This window comes from Colias croceus, chromosome 18 (genome assembly GCF_905220415.1).
Source record: "Colias croceus chromosome 18, ilColCroc2.1".
NCBI classification, from domain to species: domain Eukaryota; kingdom Metazoa; phylum Arthropoda; class Insecta; order Lepidoptera; family Pieridae; genus Colias; species Colias croceus.
This window is the reverse complement of record NC_059554.1, coordinates 1,358,818-1,381,420: the sequence shown is the minus strand read 5'-3', so window position 1 is coordinate 1,381,420 and position 22,603 is coordinate 1,358,818.

Below are 22,603 nucleotides of genomic sequence, written 5' to 3'. Positions count from 1 at the left end.
AAATTCATTAATATATTCAGTTTGCGTTATTTGACCTATACAGGGTGTCCCAAAAAATAGTGATGAACTGAAGCTGGGAGGTAGAGGACCTAGAGGGCTATCCGAATCACCCCCATGTATGTTATGCGATTTTTCGTATTTTCGGAGTTATGAAGTTTTTTTTTCAATTTTTCACCTATCGCCGAGTACGATGATATTTTCACTCATGGTGACGTCAATTATTGCGCTAGAATCTAGATGCTTGGTTTTTTTTGTTTGCTAAGCTGAAAGATAGGCCATTTCAGTATGGTAACATTTACTATCGTTAGATCTTTGAATGGAATAAAAAAAAGAATTAAATGTCAAGAAAGATAAAATTACCCAGTATGCTCACCACTTCAAGGGCCAGTAAAAAAATAAAATCACAAAAAAAAAGTTTTCCGTTTGGCTTTCAAAAACTTGTTCTATCTATCAGGTACCTAGCTACCCTGAAAATTTCATTTCATTATTCAGAAGGCTTCAATCGAAAAATTGAAATCTAAATATGGTAAGTGCAAAAATTGAATTAACATGATGATTAATAAAAACAAATTAAAACCAATAACAAGGTGTTTAATTACCAGAATTTTTTTAAATGACCCCGTTGTTGTTCAATGCAAGTGCGACATCACCGTAAAAAGTTGTCTTTTTAATGTCTGAATGCCCTTTTATCATTTTTAATGGTTTCTTCTGCTACTATGAATTTCCGGGTTATTTCGTCCAAATTGTGGCATTCGCTATAATGTGCTATAACATAGTTTTTGATTGGTATTTTCTGTGATGACTTTGAGTAGGTAGGTACCTATGTTTAAAACAATTGCTACCTACTGCTATTTAAATCAAAATAATATGTGACTAAACGAATACAATATGATAATAAATAATATTAAAAAGAAATGTACTTATCATGAAATTATTTTATTGCACCGATCCTTCGATAAATGTGTAAAGATCTGTCCATTTGAAGTGGGTCAAAAATCAAAATAGGGTCAATACATAATGGAGTTGGTTATTTAATATTTTTTAATGAACCACTGTAAAAGTTAATTATAAACACTTAAACGTTAATCAGGGCTAGATTCCACATGAGTGTATCTCGGAATTATGTCATAATCTGTACCTTTCACTTATCTGTGGCTAATGGCCGCCGGAACTGACGTATCCCGCCGTTTTGCACTTCCGCGTTTTATTTTTATTATTTTTTTATTGAGTGTGGTATATTGTTTTATTGTTACGTGTTGTAATCTAAGTAAAAGTATAACTTGTTATTAGATTTTTAAGAATAATCTTTTCTATTTAGATACGCACTATAAATTATAATGAGATAGGTTAACTAAGTATGTATAATATAATACTATATAATATATACTATGTCCACATGTACCGTTATTCAGTCACATAAGAACGGCTGAATCGATTTTGATGAAACTATTATTTGTGTTATATACTTTTATTTTGACATAGGGAGAGAATTCTCTTAACCTTTCTTCAAAATACATATCTGTAGATCATCATCATCAGCCCATATACGTTCCCACTGCTGGGACACGGGCCTCCTATGAGGGTACAGGCCATAATCCACCGCGCTGGCCAAGTGCGTGTTGGCGGATGACACATGTCGTCGAACTTTTTAATTCTTCGACATGTCGGTTTCCTCACGATGTTTTCCTAGATATATTGGTGCAAATATCCAAACTTGTAGATTACATATTAATTTTTATAGTTTTTACAAAATACTTACATGTTTAAAGTTTAGTTTTATTAACTGTTGCTTGTATAAATTCAAAAGGCGTTAAAAATTTCATAAGAAAATGAAATTGTAGTAATGATTTCAATATTTGAGTAGTATGTGTAGCAGTGTAGATACATTTTATAATTAACTAGATTACCGCCCGCGGCTTCGCCCGCTTTGTCTAAAACCTAATAAATTATTTATTTATTTATTTATTTATTTATTTATTTATTTATTTATAAACACACACTAACATTACAGTTTCCCAATACGATAGTGGTTTTACATTTAATTGGTTACATCGAAATTAGAAATATTATTTTAACATACAAACTAAATACCTACATACATTACTTTTTATAACATAATACAAATAAAGCTACTCGCGTGAATTCATCCCAAGTGCAACAAAATATATCCGTTTTGATTGCTATTTCATTGAGTGAATGAAGTGCACGCGTCATAGGTGCCTGACCTAGCAAGTTGGTGCGAGCGGACGGCACCAGCAGCAGCGGAGGCCGGCGCCGGCGCTCCTATACTAAAACCTTCCTCTTGAATCATTCTATCTATTAATATATCTATATATAATCGCTTATATACTAAAACCTTCCTCTTGAATCATTCTATCTATTAATATATCTATATATAATCGCTTATATACTAAAACCTTCCTCTTGAATCATTATATCTATTAATATATCTATATATAATCGCTTATATATACTAAAACCTTCCTCTTGAATCATTCTATCTATTAAAAAAACCACATCAAAATTCGTTGCGTAGTTTTAAAGATTTAAAAGCATACAAAGGGACATAGGGACAGAGAAAGCGACTTTGTTTTATACTATGCAGTGATTTAATTCTCATACTCAATAGGTACAGACAAGGGTGCTCAATACAGAACTTCAAAATCAATACAGAAGGCTGTTGTACTTGACCTAAGAGAGAATCAGTAAAACAGATGTTTTATACATCTGTCCTATAAAGGACACGAGATGTTAATACATCACACTTTGCATATTATCATTATTATTAATTGTTATATTATTCCTATATACTTATGTATTTATTATTTTTCCACCTTTGGTTTGTTGAACTCTATCCAGGTTAAGCTACTAAGCGCGCGGTCAATTAATGGATGGGAGACCGCTGTTTGATTTCAGTTGCGCAAGACAATGCATATTATCATTATTATTTATTGTTTTATTATTTCAATATACCTATTTGGCTATTTACCTACCTTTGGTGTTGAACCTAGATTAAGCTACTTATAGCGCGGTCAATTGATGGATGGATTCACGTTAGGGACTAAAGGAAACGTTGAATTTTATTATTCAAGAGCTGACCCGACAAACAATTTTAAGCCAGGGAACTGTGAAAATTATTTTTTTATTTTATAAAAAAAAAATCGTAAAACTTTTGAGGTCACGTCGGACACAGCTTCAGCGGAGTTTGGTTATAAACTCTGTATCTAAGTTCAGAATTTTATTACAACGTTTTAACCACCTGCTCTACATTGAGCTAAATTCTTCAATGTGTTTCTTAAAGGTGTTTCAATCTAAATTGAAGATCTTGAATGGAAAAATATTCTTATTACTTATGTTAATAATAAATAATAATTTCGGAATATACACTCTACATAAAAAGTTCGCCAACATGAGACATCTATCAACCCTCACTTGGCCAGCGATGTGGATTGTGGCTTGAACCCCCATAGGCCCGTGTCTCAGCAGTGGGAACGTTTATGGCTATAGGCTGATGATGATGATGATGTTGCACTCGGAATGTAGGGTGTGCCGTGTGTTGAGGAGTAAATAGGTAAGTTATGTGAATAAGTATGAAATTTAATTTAGAAATTAGGTACTTTAGGAAAACCTAGAGTTCGATTTTAATATTACATAACCCTATCTGCTAATGCCACATTCAAAGTTGCCTTGACATCACAAAAACATGATAATACAATTTCTATCAAATCAATTTACAAACAAATGTAGTTATGCAAATTCCCGCCATCTGTTCCCGCCATGTTTGGTTTTTTTTTTAATTTTAAATTCATTCTATTGATGGCCAGTCACACGATGACCACAGATAATGTTGTATTGTTTTTAATTTAATTAATTTATTCTGTTCTGGTGTTAATTGTTTGACAGTGTTTAATGTGTATCGAGTTATTTATGGTGTGTTCAAATCTAAATTAATGATGTATTAATTTGTTTTTGTTGAGTGTAATTAATTCTTTGTTTTTTTTGAATGTGTGTGTGTGTAGATGGGGTGGGAAATTGGTGAGCATTTGATTTTTTAATTTTATTTTTTATGGCCTAAACTGAAGTACAGTCACAGGACACAGATAATAACCAGTATCTAGCTAGCTAGTACAGTTATAGGGACAAGGAAATGAATTTTCGTTTAAGGCAACCCTTATTCTAGTTTTAAAAGTGACCTTTTTCTAAATCTAGGTAAGTACTATGAGCCAGTGAAAATTCTGACTAGGTATATTAGTCCACAGACTGTCCAACCCTACGAAGTTATGTTTCCATATTATTTAATAACTTTCTTACTTTTCAAAGAGATGGCGTCCTACAGAAATACATTTATTTTTACATAGGTAATTAATACGATTATTATAATAGAAAAATTATGAATACATAAAAAAAATAAACTCATTGACTTAGGTACCTACTCAAATGTTATGCGTCGAAACTTATTTTCATCAAAAGAAACATCATAGGTAGATATATAAAAATGAAACCCGTTTCGCGTTGTCACGGCATCACATGTGAACGGGTGGACCGATTTCGATAATTCTTTTTCTATACAAATATTATAAAGAGGAAAGGTTTGATTTTTTGTTTGTTTGTTTGTATGAATTGAATAGGCTCCGAAACTACTTGGCAGATTTGAAAAATTCTTTCACTGTTGGAAAGCTACATCATTTTTGAGTGACATAGGCTATATTTCATTTTCAAAAAAAATAGGCATCCTTACTAAAATTACGATAACGTAATCCAAGGTGTGAAAAAAATATCAAAAAACTACCTTACATCGCGTGCGCTGCGAAAACTGTTGATGATAGAACAAAATGATATACTACATTTTTTTAGAACACACCATTGCCTACAAAAAATCAGCGGCAGCATATCTCTAACTATTACAGTCATGTCACAATAAGCGTTTTTTTATTGAAAAAAAGAAATTAAATTACCACCGCTACAAAAAGCTCTTTATTTGTACCTTGGTATTAACCCTTATCAAAATAAATGATGTATTATTTAATATTATATAATATTTTAATAGCCATAAATATTACACTGTTTTTAGCTTTGTTGATTCTACACGTTGGGAAATGTAATACTTATAATAAATGCGAAAGTTTGTGAGGATGGATGTACCTACTCACTCTTTCACGCAAATACTACTGAAGATTACATTGAAATTTAGTATACATATATAGAGGGTAACTTGGATAAACATATATGTATATCCCGGAAATCCCACAGGAACGGGAACTATGCGGGTTTTTTTAAACGCGGGCGAAGCCGCGGGCGGAATGCTAGTATATTATATTCCTTGAAGTACGAGGATGGGCCTTATGTAGAGAAAACGTAAATATGTACCACGGGCGAAGCCCGGGTGGACCGCTAGTATTTAATATTTATTATCATGTTTTCAACTTAAAACAATTATTGCATAATTAAGTCTATTGTATCTTGAACTCTGATGCATATACATCTGCATAGTACGATTGAGAGGCCAACTTTCACTGGTCAATGCTTTTAAATATAAATAAATAAATAAATAAAATCTTTATTTTGCTTTAAACATGGTATTCAATGGTGATACAATTATATTAATAAAGCACAAACATGTTCAGCCAATACAAGCATGCAAAAATAATTAGGTAGATACCATAAAGGAGTTAATGGTCTGTTCGGGTTGAACTTTCCATGAACTCCTTTATGGTATAGAAGTTTTTTTCATTAAGCCAAATAAGAAGATGTTTTCTAAATTTATAATCATTACACGTCTTTAAGTTATTTGGCAGATGATTGAATATTTTAACGGCCATCCCCACGCAACTTTCCCTGTATTTGACGATACGAGGGTTCTCTCGTAAAATTAATTTATTCGGATCCCTTCGTGATCTCGAGTTTAGTTGAGAGGATGTTTTAAGCAAACTGCTATTTCTAAAAACAAACATACACAGTTCAAAAATATATAAACAAGGTAGGGGTAATAAACCAAGCTTTTTAAATAAGGGTCGACATGATTCAGTGGGTGCTATTCCACAGATGGCTCTCATGCATCGTTTTTGCGCAATGAATGCCCTATCCCTAGCAGTACTGTTACCCCATAATACTAATCCATAGCGAAGGTGTGATTCTACGTAGGCACGGTATGCTGTCACGGCAGTCTCTAAATTTGTGGTAACTTTAACCCGTATAAGCGCGTAAACGAATCTATTAATTTTATTACATACATCACCTACATGAGCCTTCCAGTCCAAATTATCATCTATTGTAATACCTAAATATTTAATATTTTGTAATGCGTCAATTTTGTTTATGTCTAAAGTAATGTTAAATTTTTTATTGGAAGATTTATTAAATTGTATGATTTTAAATTTAAAAGTCTATTTTTCTCTGACAAAGTAGGTACAGAAAATATCTAACAGTCTATCGCTAACTAGCTGTGCCCTTCAGTTTCCGTTGTAAGCCATGGACAAAATTTTCAACCCATAATATGTTAAACTAATAATTTAATTGTTTTAGGTGTATAACGGTAGCCTGAAACTGTTTTTAACCATTTTTTATTCCAAATTTCATCGAAATACGTATTGTAGTTTATTCGTGCAAACATAATAGACGAACAGACTCCCGTATTTCTATTATTTATTATTTATAAGTATGGAAATTGTCTAAATATATTTTCTTTTGTTCACACGACACTAGCGCCATTGTGGTGGGTTCTGGAACTATTAAGCATGGTGTAAACGTATCTAGATATTAACTGATTCTATGTTTTTTGTAATTAATTTATGATTTTGTTTGTTTGTAACCAAAGCGCACCGAAACTACTAAACCAATTTTGATTGAATTGGATTCAATTTGGATTGGATTATTTGATCGACAGGAACAGAAAGTTACCTACATTAGGTATCCCTGAGTGTGAGTGACAAAAGTCATATACATATTTAATTTTAACTTAGTCTTGCATTTTTTATTATTCCATAGTATGCATCCAAAGCAAAATGAAAAATAAAATCGCAAAATAATACTTGAAAAGTTCATGAAAATCTATAGATAATCTGATCTTATCTTATATTTCTTAGTAATATTATAAATGCGAAAGTTTGTGAGGATGGATGTGTGTGTGTAGGTATGTTTGTTACTCTTTTACGCAAATACTACTGAACCGATTACAATAAAATTTAGCACACAGGGTATAAATTTAGGATAAGTTTTATCCAGGAAATCTCACAGGAACGGGAACAATGCGGGTTCTTCTTTGAAAACGCGGGCGAAGACCTGGGCGGAAAGCTAGTAGGTATCTATAGGTAGGTAATGTATAAAAATCACAGATAAAAATGAAACCCGTTTCGCGTCGTCACGGCATCACGTGTGTACGGCTGAACTGATTTCGATAATTCTTTTTTTATTATATTCCTTGAAGTACGAGGATGATTCTTATGTAGAGAAAACGTAAATATGTACCTACCTACAACGGGCGAAGCCGGGGCGGACCGCTAGTGTCTTATAAATCAATAAAAAATATAGCTAAATCTTCTATCAATGGCTCTATTAACCTATCTTTAACAATTATAAAAGACTATAGAAGGATACAACAGAACTCAGAAAGCACAGCTTCCAAAAAATAAAAATCACACATGTGATGTCACAAGACCACCCAAAGTCGAGTGTCGATAATGATTTATATAGGTTAGTATTGCACGTGGTTGCACTTGCTTGCCAAAATATTTGGACACTTTCGCTGGTAAAGCATTTGAGCAAACTTTTTTATTCGCTGCAACTTATTTTAATTTAATACTTACTTAACTACATGATTTTTTATTTCGGTTTTGTGTTCTCTTAATCTGATTTTTATTGGGTTTTATCTAATAAAATAAGGAACGGGCTAATCTCAGGAACCTGGTCCGATTTGAAAAATTCGGTGTTGGATAGCCCATTTATCGAGGAAGGCTATTGGCTATGGGAGGAATGCGGGTGAAACCGCGTGGCACAGCTAGTTATATATGTCGTGGGCCGTGGCCATATCGTAGATTTGCTCATTTCATGAAATGGCCAATTTAGTTTGGCCAGATCGTCAAATCGGCAACGTTTCACGATTTGCCAGATCGACGATCTGCCCAAATGTGGATGATAGGGTAAGAGCGGGCAACTCCAGTCAGGAGATAATACCAGTCACTTTACTATTACATACAAAATGGTGCGCTAAATGCACACACACATGTAAACAAGGTGTCGTGATCGTTCCCGACCGCGCCCCACCGACTCCCGCTCAGTTCCGATTACATGCTGAGCTGGAGTGCACGTCGTCAGTTTTCGCGCCAATTTGATACAATTTTTCTTCCACCGAAAATAAGAAGTAGGTCTTTAATTTATCACATTAAACCAATACTTAATTGATTTCCGGACTGCTGATCTGATCGAGTTTTTAATATTTAGTCTTATTTCACGCTGTTGTTTGTTTATTTTGTAAAAAAAATATGATTCACAAAAATACCTTCTGTCGTCTATTGCCGGTCAAGCTGACCGGAGTTACCCGCTATAGTTTTCTATAGAAATCTGCTATCCCGCTATAGAAGTCTGAGACAAGAAAGAATCTGAAGAGCAATGTTACTAAAGAAGCCACTAAAAAGCAAAGTGAGGATAAGAAAAGGCAAAGCAAACTGAACCCAAATGGAAAGAAAAAAACAGCCCACAGAGTCAAAAAAAGAATTCTTCAGAAGAAAAATAACACTAGCAGCAGTTCAGAATCTGATATAGAGATGACTGACTTGCGTAAAGATGATGACACAGATATTGAAAATAATGATTCTGAAAACAAGTGTGTTCTGTGTGATGATTACGGGAGAAACAATGAACTCTGGTACAGATGTGTTATTTGTGGGCTGTGGGCGCATGCTGAATGTACGGGTAGTGTGACGCCTGAAAACTATATGTGTGATATATGTTTCAGATAAGCTTGACCGGACTTAGGCTTCGCTGACCAGCTTTAAACTACGCTGACTGTCATTAAACTACGCTGACCGGCATTAGAACCGTGGTGACCGGAATTGCCTTCCATGGAGTCTAATGCCGGTCAAAGTCATTTTTTTTTTCTTATGTTGATTACACCAAAAATACAATTACTATTGATCTTAAATCAAGTAATTCGTTAGAGGGTAAGACTATGTTTCATTTTCGTAAAGTTTAATAAAGATAAGTTGATTATTTTATGAGTTGTTTATTTTTGTCCTTAGGTGACCGGTAATACCCGCTCTTACCCTACTCTATCTATTTTTTAAATCGATATCATTATCAATATTATCATAGGTATATATATTTCTGAAATATTTGTACGTACATAATAATTATCGGTTTGTATTCAGAAAGATGTACAAAGTTATTGTCTGTTTCACAATATACTCAATTAATATACATAAAACTGAAATTCAAACATTTATCATAATATCTACTAGAACTCCTTCAGAAGCGCTTTTGAATTGACGTACCTACCTAATTTCACATTTACCACCGGTTCGGAAGACAGTGTCTACAGAGATGAGCCGGCAAGAAAATCTGTAAGATAATAGAAAATAAAGCTTGTTTCACATTCTAAAGTCGAAGTCGAAGATTAATCAAATCATGTTACTATCATTGTGAGGATAGATGGATGGGTATTTGTTACTCTTTCACATAAAAACTACTGAACTGATTACGATGAAATTTGGTATGTAGCTGAAGACCCAGAATAAGACATTACTTTTTACTTATCCCGGAAATCCCATAGGAAGGTAAAAAAACAGGGTTTCCTTTGAAAAGGGGGTGAAGCTGCGGACAGAAATCTAGAAGGTAGGTTACCTACTAACGCGCCTACCTACACGCGAAAGTTTGTAAGAACCAATGCAATGGATGCATATTGTAATATGGACATTAATTGTTACTCTTTAACGTAAAAACTACTACTGGACGGATTTGGATAAAACTTTACAGGAATATAGGTACTTACCATATCAAATATAAGAACATGTGCAATATAGAAGTACTTGATATTGCATGCGGGTTTCGACGACGAGTTAAATCGGCACACTGCACAGCTAGGATATTAGGTAATTTATGTATTACTAGCTTACCGCCCGCGGCTTCGCCCGCTTTGTCTAAAACCTAATAAATTATATACCTACCTACCTCTTACCTTCCTTCCTCTTGAATCATTATTCATATTATAATAATCATATCTATTAAAAAAAACCGCATCAAAATCCGTTGCGTAGTTTTAAAGATTTAAGCATACAAAGGGACATAGGGACAGAGAAAGCGACTTTGTTTTGTACTATGTAGTGATGATTAACGCAGCTTTAACTTAAACTTACTTACTTAAAAAATAAATTAAAACAAAAATTCTAACAACTATATTTTTGGCTTTGATATCGATGATAGATCACGCCCCAATTATTCTTATACTAGCGGTCCGCCCCGGCTTCGCCCGTAGTACATATTTCGCAATAAAAAGTAGCCTATGTCCTTTCTCGGGTAAAATATCTGCATACCAAATTTCATGCAAATTGGTTCAGTAGTTTAGGCGTGATTGAGTAACAGACAGACAGAGTTACTTTCGCATTTATAATATTAGTATGGATAAGTTATATAGTAGCTAAGTTATGTTTCGCTTATGAACTTGAATAAACAAAGGTGTGTTCTATTTCATTATAGATTGTAGATACCTACGGTGCAGGAAAGGTGAACAAAGGTAAATAAAACGTTTTTAACCGACTTCAAAAAAAAAGGAGGAGGTTATCAATTCGGCCGGTATATTTTTTTTTTTTTTATGTATGTACACCGATTACTCCGAGGTTTCTGAACCGATTTACGTGATTCTTTTTTTGTTCGATGCGGGATGGTGTCGAATTGGTCCCATAAAAATTTTATTCGGATAGGCCCAGTAGTTTTTATTTTATGAGCATTTTTGTCTGTAGGTATTTGTAAATTTTGCAAGTGAAAGTTTGAAGTCGGTTGTTTTTAACGCAGTTATCACTTGTTATTCGAACGTATTTATTAAACGAATTATACATAATACCTACCTACCTATCTTTGCAATCCGGAAACCTGTATCCTTTTGCTCTTCCTTCCCATTTTTTAATCAAAGCTGTAGGTATGTATTATTTATTATTTTTTTGTTGTTTTTCCTTTAGAAATTAGAAGCGCCAAGTAGGTAACATAACATAAGCAGAGGTCTTCCTTTAGGTGAATCAAAAGCTCGGATGCCAGTTCTAGAAAATGTAGTGAAGGAAATGGTAGGTAAAATTTTATGCAAGTTATAAAATTTCGTCGAAATCTGTCTTCACTAGATATCTACAAAGTACCGAAGGTATATAAAATAAAGTCGCTTTTTCTGTCCCTATGTCCCTATGTGTGCTTAAATCTTTATATCTAGGTATGCAACGGATTTAGAAGCGGGTTTTACAATAGATAGACTGATTCAAGAGGAAGGTTTTAGTATTTACCTAATTTATTCGGTTTTAGACGAAGCGAGCGAAGCCTCTGACGGAATGCTAGCCATTGAGCCCCAAGCGGACCGATCGGTCCACGACACAATAGATTTTCTATTGTGTCTGTGATTCCGGGGACTGAGTTATTAATATAAGTAGGTATCTTTGTATGATAACCTACCTAGACTTAATTGAAAGGTTTCTAAAATTATTATCAACACTTAACAGGTTAGGAGTTACTATCTCATCCAGTATCTTATGATAAAAAGGTTTTTATACTTTATTAGGTAATAATCCATACTAATATATAAGTACTAATAATATCTATTATAAATGCGAAAGTAACTCTGTCTGTCTGTCTGTTACTTACTCAATCACGCCTTAACTACTGAACCAATTTGCATGAAATTTGGTATAGAGATATTTTGATACCCGAGAAAGGACATAGGATAGGTTTTATCCCGGAAATCCCACGGGAACGGGAACTATGCGGGTTTTTCTTTCTTCTGCGCGGGCGATGCCGCGAGTGGAAAGCTAGTAATTCATAAATAATATTTATTAACCAAAAGCTCATTTATTTACGTAGATAGGTACTTATTTATTATCTAATTAACTTGCATAGTTACCTAACTACCTACACCTTGCTAGCTAAGGTAAATAGCATGAAATTAGAGCTTCGAAAGCTTACATTGCTGTAAAGAGCAGCGAATAAGATGCTCAGTATAAACAAAAGAAAATTTAGTACCTATAGGTACTCACAAATAAGCAGGTAGGTATCTCAAACTCCATACCTACATTTCTTCAAACTAAAATTAGGTTTACCAGAATTGAGAATGACTGCCTAAATTCAGCATTCTGTGAAAACTGCTGCAAGCTTCTAAAGGTAGGTACTTAACAATTAAAATTACAGTCTCCCCGTGACCACGCTCGCTGTAAAGTGTTCGAAACGTCGGTAAAATAATATAATGAAGAAATCATGTTTATATTCGGTTAAGTTTATAAATATATCTAAAAATATGTACTTATACGTAGGAAATGTACTTTTGATTCGCTAAATAGCTCGCTGATAGCTTCTAAAGAGTTTAGCTTTAAAAGTCGATAGGATATAGGTATATATCTCTTATGTACATATACTTAGCTAGGTATAAGTACTTAGGAAGATATATTATTATATTATACCTATTCCATATATCTTCCTAAGTACTAGTAGTAGGCATCTGTTAACACCTACACACGCTATCACACCTTAGATATCTTTGCACCTGTATCGATGTGTCACCAAAACCGTTTAACCTGCCAGAAGGACATTTAATTAAAAAGTTTAGCTCGTAAAGTAACTTAAATGTAATTTACTTTTACAGTTAATTTTCTCAAATAAATTAATGTTAATTTTCAATTTATTCATATACCTAGACTATTTGTAACTTAAGCCCTATAAGACTAACACTAACTTTATTGTTTCAATTTTGTTTTTATTGAAATATAAAATCAAGATGCAACAAATAACAGTTAATAGGTATCCATTAAAATATTAGTGAAACGAACATCGTGATACGAGATTTTCAAATGATTCGATTTGTTTATCAATTTATTTAACTTTTATTTAAATATCTACGCAAAAATTAACGACTCTACATTGTTCCTAAGTATCAAAAACTTTTATATACCTATAAGTTTGGCATTTGGTAGTTTGAAATGCCATGCAGGCATCGCATTTCCAGAGACCCTAGCCTACTTCTGAAAATGTTTATGGGCGGGAGTTATATACCTTATCTGATGACAGATCAATTAGTTATTCTAGTATAAGTTTCTAGATAGGTTGTTAAAACCTAGTTATGTATAAAAAAGCAATTTGGTAGGTACTTACCTTGTGTTTTTTAATGTTAAATCCAGCAAAAGAGCCGGCAACTCACCTTCTGCAAGATTGTCACCGCCCTGCATGAGCGTTCGAATGTCAGAGACTCTACAAGCGTTTTGCTGGTTTCTAAGAAATGTATTGGCTCTCTTCTTGAAGGTGCCCATGTCAGAATAATTTGGAATCACCGACGCAGGTGAAATTATTTTGTTATAAAATTATTAATTAGACGAAAGATGAAAAAGATCGATAGGTATATCTATACTTAGGTATCTACTATTAATAAATTAATAATATAAAGCTGAAGAGTTCGTTTGTTTGTTTGAACTCGCTAATCTCAGGAACTAGGTACCTACTGGTCTGATTTGAAAAAAACTTTCGGTGTTAGATAGCCCATTTAGCGAGGAAGTTTATGGGCTAGGTACCTATATATAATATATATATCTCATCATCCCAACAGGAGCGGAGCAATGCGGGTGAAACTGCGGGGGACAGCTAGTTATTTATAAAAAGAGAGATAGAGGAAAGTTTAAAATTATTCCATAGGTAGGTAATAAGTAAGTATGTGAATCCACATTTACCTACCTACCTACCTAAAAAAATAAAAGTAGGTACCTAACCTCTAAGTAGTTTTCAACTAAATAAAATATGTTTTCAAGTAGGAAGATAAAATTATGTAGATACCTACCTAAGTGTATATTACCATTGTACTTAATCATAATGACATGACATCAGAAATTTAAGAAATTAAACATTTAAAAAATTAAATGTTGAGATTGTTAGAGGTATAATAATAAATAACAATTAATCAATTGTTATTCCTGTCTTAATAAAGTAATTTATTGCTTTTATATATCATTTTCTTTACTAAGAATAAAGATAATATCTTATATTAAGATAGGATAGGTTACCTACCTACTGCATTTAATATCTGCTCTTGCGTATTTGAATAATGTGTCTATTCGTTTCTCTATTTTAAATTCTCGAATAAAAAGGTTTAATAACACGAATCCATTGTATGTTTTGAGTTCCTTGATAATTTTTTACAAATTTAATTAATGATGTGTCTAGATTTTAAAGTTAAAAACACTTAATTCAAAGAAACGTGTTTAAAAACTGAGCATAATTCATAATAAGTGTTCCCTTATGAATATTTAATGCAACCTATCATGAAAGCAAAAAATACATTCACACTACAATGATCCCATTTGCATTTCGTACCGAACCTTTTTCTACGCGCCGGCTAGTTTTCGCCCCGTCGGCTGTTTGTGACATTTCCATAGCCTTCCGTTTTCCCGCGTCACGCGTTGGGAGGCACCCGCCAAAAGCCCGCCAATCAACACGACCGCCATGTTGTTATCGGGGCGGCTACGAACTCCTCGGAGGCCACGTCTCCCTCCCACTCATTACAACAAACCTAGCGTCGTCCCGCTCGCACGCGACGACTCCTCATTGGCAGGAGCGCAATTAGCGCGGGAATTCGAATTCTATTTTTGAAGTAAATGTTTTTTCAGTGATTGTTTATGGTGAGGCGGCCGGCTATGACGCCGTATCGAGCGACACCTGTCCCGAGCGTGAGTCGCTGTACAGTAATCCTTTTGGATTCGGCCGTGTTATAGCATGGCGGCGGTACACATAACGTAAATCTGCTGGGATTTATGAAGTCGCATTAACACGCTGATGTTTGATGGATTTATTGATGTTTTGGCGATTAATTAGGGATATGTACCATTAGGTGGGCGGGCTTTGTCATTAAGGAGCTAGGCGGCGTGTTGATGGCTTGATGGGCTGTTGACGACGTACCTACAACAAATAATTTGTCATGAAATGAATATCTAATTACGATAAAATTATTTTATACGAGTGACATAATCGTTTGCGGCAAGGAAGCTGGTTTATGGGTTTATTTAAATGCAGTTCATGTTAATTTAAATATTTATTTCTTTCATTTAATTTAAAATATGTTTAGTATCGTAAATTTGAAGATATTTCATGACGTTATCTGAGCACAAACTATCAGTAAAATAATTTATTAACACATGAGTAGGCACGTCGGTGTAACATACCTACATATTATGGCGGTAAAATAGGGGAATGTTTGAAGAACTGTTATCACACAAAAACTTAGGTAGTTCTACCAATCTATGCCTTTTTTTAAAGTGGGGAAATAATGCCTAGATAATATATACTTACACTTGTTATATAGGTAATGTGCCATCAAATAGTTTAGAATTTGGTAGATAATCGCCTCGTTTGTTTACCGCCAGGATAGCGTTTGTAGGTAAAATGTTATTGCATAATAACATTTAATGAGAGAATCAAATAATATCATCTTCGTAAGTAACTGTTTCTTAGACTGTCAATTTGTATACCAACCTAATGGCAAAGAAATGCTTGTTTCTTTATATTCATAGGTAATATACCCAAGGCTTTCAGCGATTGTAAAAAAAAAATTCATTCTAGGTGATGCAACCGTCCGTATGCCATCATGTTATTTATGATTTTGCGTTTCCTTTACAAAAAAATAATTTAAATTAAATTGCGGAATTTAGCAATTATTCTGTGTAGCAATTATTTCACGAATGTCTAAACTGAATCCATCTGTACCTCTAATTACCGTGAATATAAATTATTTGGTAAATAGTTGAGGTGCATTCGATGGTATTTTTGGTTGAACGTTTGTGTTAGAGTTTCCGGTGTAAGGTGGTTTTAGGTTTTAGGTTCTGTGTATAGGTAATGCTGCTATGTTACGGTGCATTTACATCAAACGAACATATAGAGCTGGAGCATTCTTTCGTGATCTTTTAGTGTAAACGAAAACTCGTATTCTGTGTTGTTCAGTATTAGAACATTGCATAGATTCTTTTCAAACACACTTAGAACAACGAAAGAATGCTCTACGTCTGTTTACACTAAGGCTAAGCGCGCACCACGATTTTATGCAGCGTGATTATTTTATCGCAGAAATACAACGTATGAGTTACTATGAGAATGCGCGCACATGCGATTAAATAATCGAAGCGATTTTAAAATTGTGATTTGTCACATTTTGCTGCGACTGCTCGCGACGCGATTGTCGCCAAAATGAAATGCAGAATATGAAATTCTATGTTACCGCGCGCACTGCGATAATAAAACCGCACACTCGGGCCCGGCCGGCACTTCACTTGTGTTTCGTCTGTCCAATAGTTAACATCGTAGTGGTATAGGTACTGTTTGGTAAACATAAACTCAGTAATCTGTCAAAAGTTTGAATTTATTTATTTATTTATTTAACACTTTATTGTGCAAGAAACAAAATATACATAAAGGTTACAATAATAAAAAAGCACAAAGGGCGGCCTTTTGGCGGAATTTTCATTCTATAATAGCCTAAGAATGTTTTGGGATCCTTTCTCGGGTATCAAAATATCTCTATACCAAATTTACAGACAGACAGAGTTACTTTCGCATTTATAATATTAGTATGGATAAAAGAAACCATTGACAATTATATCTGCTGTAAAAGGATGAGTCCAATATTGACTAATTTTCTTTTTTTTTCTTCTTATCCTCCGAAGTAGTAAATAAAGACAAGCAACTTGTACGAAATCCATGATGAAAGTGAGTAAGAATCACTATTAAATTATCGCTGTGCGCGCACCGTACTCTCTGCGATTTTCTACAGCGCGATTTTGAAATCGTGTCGCAAAAATTAAAATCGTGGTGCGCGCTTAGCCTAAAAGCATTTGACATAGTGCGGTTAGAATGAGAATTCGCTCGTTTGAGCTAGGTAAATGTAATAAGTATATAGCTAGTTGTTCAGTATTAGAACATTGCATAGATTCTTTTCAAACACACTTAGAACAACGAAAGAATGCTCTACGTCTGTTTACACTAAAAGCATTTGACATAGTGCGGTAAGAATGAGAATTCGCTCGTTTGAGCTAGGTAAATGTAATAAGTATATAGCTAGTTGTTCAGTATTAGAACATTGCATAGATTCTTTTCAAACACACTTAGAACAACGAAAGAATGCTCTACGTCTGTTTACACTAAAAGCATTTGACATAGTGCGGTAAGAATGAGAATTCGCTCGTTTGAGCTAGGTAAATGTAATAAGTATATAGCTAGTTGTTCAGTATTAGAACATTGCATAGATTCTTTTCAAACACACTTAGAACAACGAAAGAATGCTCTACGTCTGTTTACACTAAAAGCATTTGACATAGTGCGGTAAGAATGAGAATTCGCTCGTTTGAGCTAGGTAAATGTCTAAGAATCTATCACAAAATATAACCAATCTATAAATTGCAATAAATAAAATTGTGCCTAATGTATGAAATTGTATAATTATCTATCTACGAAGGTATAGTAACCTACCAATCTACTTACCTACTGAGGGAATTGAGATAAGAACATTGTCTAAAGGTAATCTATATTGAATTAGTTTATTAATTAATAAAGAATAATTTACAAAGAAGAAGTTAAACTAGTCAGTCAGAAGTCAGTGCAAGAACGGGAGTTAAAAAATCTAGCTAAAGATATCTCAGCAAACTCTGGAACACTAGCAAATAAAACCCAACAGTTATCTGTGCAGACATTCCCATATTTTAGTCAAGTGTTAGTTGTTTTTCTACATTATTATATACAAGAAAAATACGTGCCTACAATTTATGTAGAATTTTGTAAGCCGCTAATGTTTATTGTTTAAAATATGGGTTAAGTTTAGATTGAGTTTAACTCAAGGTTGGGATTATGTAAGTCTAGAGAAACTTTATGATTTCCGCGAGAAATAGCTAGGTACCTACCTATATAGGTAAGGATAAAGTTAAGGTTTAGTTAATACTAGCTACTCTGCGCGGTTTCACTCCTGTGGCTCCACTCTTGTTGGTCGTAGCGTGATGATATATAGCCTATAACCCTTCTCGATAAATGGGCTATCTAACACCGAAAGAATTCTTCAAATCGGACCAGTAGATCCCGGAATTAGCGCGTTCAAACAAACAAACTCTTCAATTTTATAATATTAGTATAGATAATTAAATTTAAAACGCGATTTATACAGGGTTACTTTTAAAACACCAGCAACCTCACAGTACAAGATAGCTAACATCATAAGTAACAACATTTGTTCTACGACTTTTGATAATTTGTTAGATTTTATTTCCATACAAAAATAAATGTTCTGAATTTAATTTTCCGTTTGAATATTATAAACTCTACGCGCATCCCAAAAATTACGTACACAAGAAGCGAACGAAAGGGGGAAGGGGGCGTCACGTCGTCCTTTCGATGATAAATAGAACAGACTTACAAATGTTAGGAGAGTACACTAAAAGCTGAAAATGATTTTTTAATCATTTATAAAATATAATTTATTGCGATATGCCAATAGTCGTAGAACAATTAATGTTGTTACTTATGATATTAGATGTCATGTCCTGCGAAGTTGCTGGTGTTTTACAGTAACCCTGTATACCTAGCTATTACCTACTAGGCTACTAGCTAGCTAGCTACTAGCTTTCAAACCGCAGGTTCGCCCGTTTCGTCTAAAACCTATACCTACTTGGCTACTTACTTAAACCTTCATCAAGAATCATTCTATCAATTTAAAAAAACCTTAAAAACACCCGTTTAAACATACATAGGAATAGACAGAATGCGACAGCGATTTAGTTTTATTAGGTATGTAGGTATATTGTTTTACCCGACATTTCAACGAGTAGGTATGCGGTAGTATTCAATTATATTATGTAAATAGAGCTTTCAATGATAAGATAATAAGTAAAAGCTCTCTTAAAACTATAGGTAGAGCTTTCAATGATAGGACAGTAAGTAAAAGCTCTCTTATAATGATAGCACAATAAGTGAAAGCTCTCTCATTTCTAGGTAGAGCTTTTAATGATAGGTCAATAAGTAAAAGCTCTCTCATTTCTAGGTAGAGCTTTTAATGATAGGTCAATAAGTAAAAGCTCTCTCATTTCTAGGTAGAGCTTTTAATGATAGGACAGTAAGTAAAAGCTCTCTCAGGACTAGGTAAGCTTTCAATAATAGGACAGTAAATAAAAGCTCTCTTATAATGATAGCACAACAAGGAAAAGCTCTCTCAGGACTAGGTAAAGCTTTTAATGATAACACAACAAGGAAAAGCTCTAAAAATAAATGGGCTATCTTACATCGAAAGATTTTTTCAAATCGGACCAGTAGTTACCTATTGAGATTAGCGCGTTCAAACAAACAAACTCTTCAGCTTTATAATATTATATAGTATAGATTAATATAGTGTAAATATTAGGGTTCATAAAAATAAGACGAAAACGAAACAATAATTTCACCAGCATCGAACAGACGACCCCCCAGTTGGACCACTAGTGACTAGAGCACAACCACTCGACTCGAGTGTTGTCTATAAACATATGAAACTAGCACATTGTAAATTATGCACTCGACTTTGTTTTTTATATTATCTGTGACATTTTTGGACCACCCTGTATATAAGTAGTGTATTTGTTATTTATTATTTCTGTTTTTTATTATTTTTTTCTATTTTACCAGATTATTTAAGCCAATATCTAAAAAGATAAGGGATGATATATTGATTGGTGGTTGCTAATTGCAATACAAATAAGTGTCATAAGTATTTGACTGATTTAAAACAAAAATTGCAACACTAGCTTTCCACCCGCGGCATCGCCCGCGCAGTCAAAGAAAAACCCGCATAGTTCCTGTTCCCGTGGGATTTCCGGGATAAAACCTATCCTATGTCCTTTCTCGGGTATCAAAATATCTCTATGTCCTTTCTCGGGTATCAAAATATCTCTATACCAAATTTCATGCAAATTGGTTCAGTAGTTAAGGCGTGATTGAGTAACAGACAGACAGAGTTACTTTCGCATTTATAATATTGATAAGTATGGATTCTAGGTATGTACTTAAAGCTATATCTTCACCTTGCTCACTATACTTTTTTTTTCAGGTAAAACCGAGACGGGAGCCGAGACAAGCGCGAGTCCACATAGTCTTAAAATAATTTAATTGTACCTCATAATAAAATATAAATTAAATATCAAAATGTTTTTTCTATTAATTTCCCTTTCATCTACAATCTACATTACCGTATTTGGCACTACATTCTAAGGAAGAAATTATCATAAAAATCAGCGAGAAAAAAAACAATATCAAACTCAAACATTTCTTTGTTTAATTAGATAACATTTTTTAACATTTACTTACCACCGATTCGGAAAGCAGTATTTATGGAGAAGAACCGGCAAGAAACTCCATAGTTACTCTTTTAAATCTAATATCAACTCGAACTTGGCTAACATGGAATATGGATACAATATAGATTCTCGACATTTATGAGCCCTTTAGGTATTATATCCGATAAAAGACTAACTATTTCAAGCAGATAACAAGACGTTTGTCAATTCGTAGCATATTTTTAACTAGCTGCGCTCTGTGGTTGTGTTTGGGTCTGTGGTGGCCCGCGTCACGCGTGGCTCCGCTCCTGTTGGTCTTAGCGTGATGAAATATTGCCTTTAAATCGGACCAGTAGTTCCTGAGATTAGTGCGTTCAAACAAACAAACTACCTATTCAGCTTTTAATATTAGTATAGTTGTACCTAAGTAGTATAGTTACCTACAAATAACATAATTCAAGTAAAAATTTGTAAGTATTCTCAGAATTGTTCACATTCACGGAAAATGAGTTTAAATTCATCATTGAACACATCAAGTAGGTAGGTACATAACACACCCATATACTTACATAAGAAATAAAAACAACAACCCACATAGAGAATCCAAAAAGCACTTGTTACAACATTAAAGTAGACATTATTTTGCTTCCATAATTGTTTACTCGACTATTATCGTCTGATAAACGCCATTATAAAAAGTGACAGTTGCCAGACACATTCGACACTTTGAGTGGTCTGATATCGGATACATTAGACCGCATTACATTAACCTAATAAGGAAAAACATATACCTATTTATAAGTATAATACTATGGAGCGGAAAATGTTTTTGTTTGTTGTTTTCACTACATACTTACATAGTATTAAACAAAGTCGCTTTCTCTGTCCCTATGTCGCTTTGTATGCTTAAATCTTTAAAACTACGCAACGGATTTTGATGCGATTTTTTTAAATCGATAGAGTGTTTCAAGAGGAAGGTTCTATTATATAATTTATTAGGTTTTAGACAAAGCGGGCGAAGCCGCGGGCGGTAAGCTAGTATGATATAACAAGAACTACTTGATCGATTTGAAACTTGTTTTATTATTAGCGAGGGTCAACCCTAGCGAAGCCGGGGCAAGCTCTATGACTATGACTTATGTATTTCAGGTAATTTGGAGAAGTAAAGCTTTTCCAAATGCAAGAATTATCAAACGATTAAAGGATTAATGGACTGTTACATAATAAGTTACTCTATGGACTGTGAATAGTAAAGGAAGGCCTCTTTGCCTTCATTGACTGTCTTGTCTCGATCGAGATTTCTTATTAGAATTTTTTCCTTAATTTCAATAGAAGCAGAGTTCGCGTTACCTGCGCCAGAGCGCGTGTTGCTGTTGGTCCTATGTGGTCATGCGGCTCTTCGGTCCTGTTGGTCATGTTTCTTATATGACGGTGCATTTACAGTACTCCAAAAGTGATAATGCGCATAGAAATCTTCGTCAAAGTTCGGTAACTGTCATATGCTCGGAGCGTCCGAAGACGATATGTAAGTATATAGAGTGGTGAAATGCATTTTCTTCTTGCATAATTTAGTAAAATTTGTTTAGCCAAATGAAATACATTTTGGAAATACGACAATTACGAAGATTTGCATGCGCATTATTAGTTTTGGAGTACTGTACATCAAACGAGCATAGAGCTAGAGCAAGATCATTATTTCGCGATATTTTAGTGTAAATGAAAACTCGTATTCAGTGTCGTTCAGTATTAGAACATTGCATGGGATATTTTCGAACGAATGCACATTCTAACCACACTAAGTCAAATTCATTTAGTGTAAACAGGCGTAGAGCATTTTTTCGTAGTTTTTAGTGCGTTTGAAAAGATTCCATGCAATGTTCTAATACTGAACAACACTGAATACGAGTTTTCATTTACCCAAAAATGTCACGAAAGAATGATCTTGCTCTAGCTCTATGTTCGTTTGATGTAAATGCATCGTGAAATAGTGGTCCAGAAAGATAGGGGAATATTTATCTTTGAAAAATATGTAAATAAAAAAATAAATAAAAAATTAAAAAAACACTTTATTGCACACACAAAAAAAAAAACAAATTCAAACA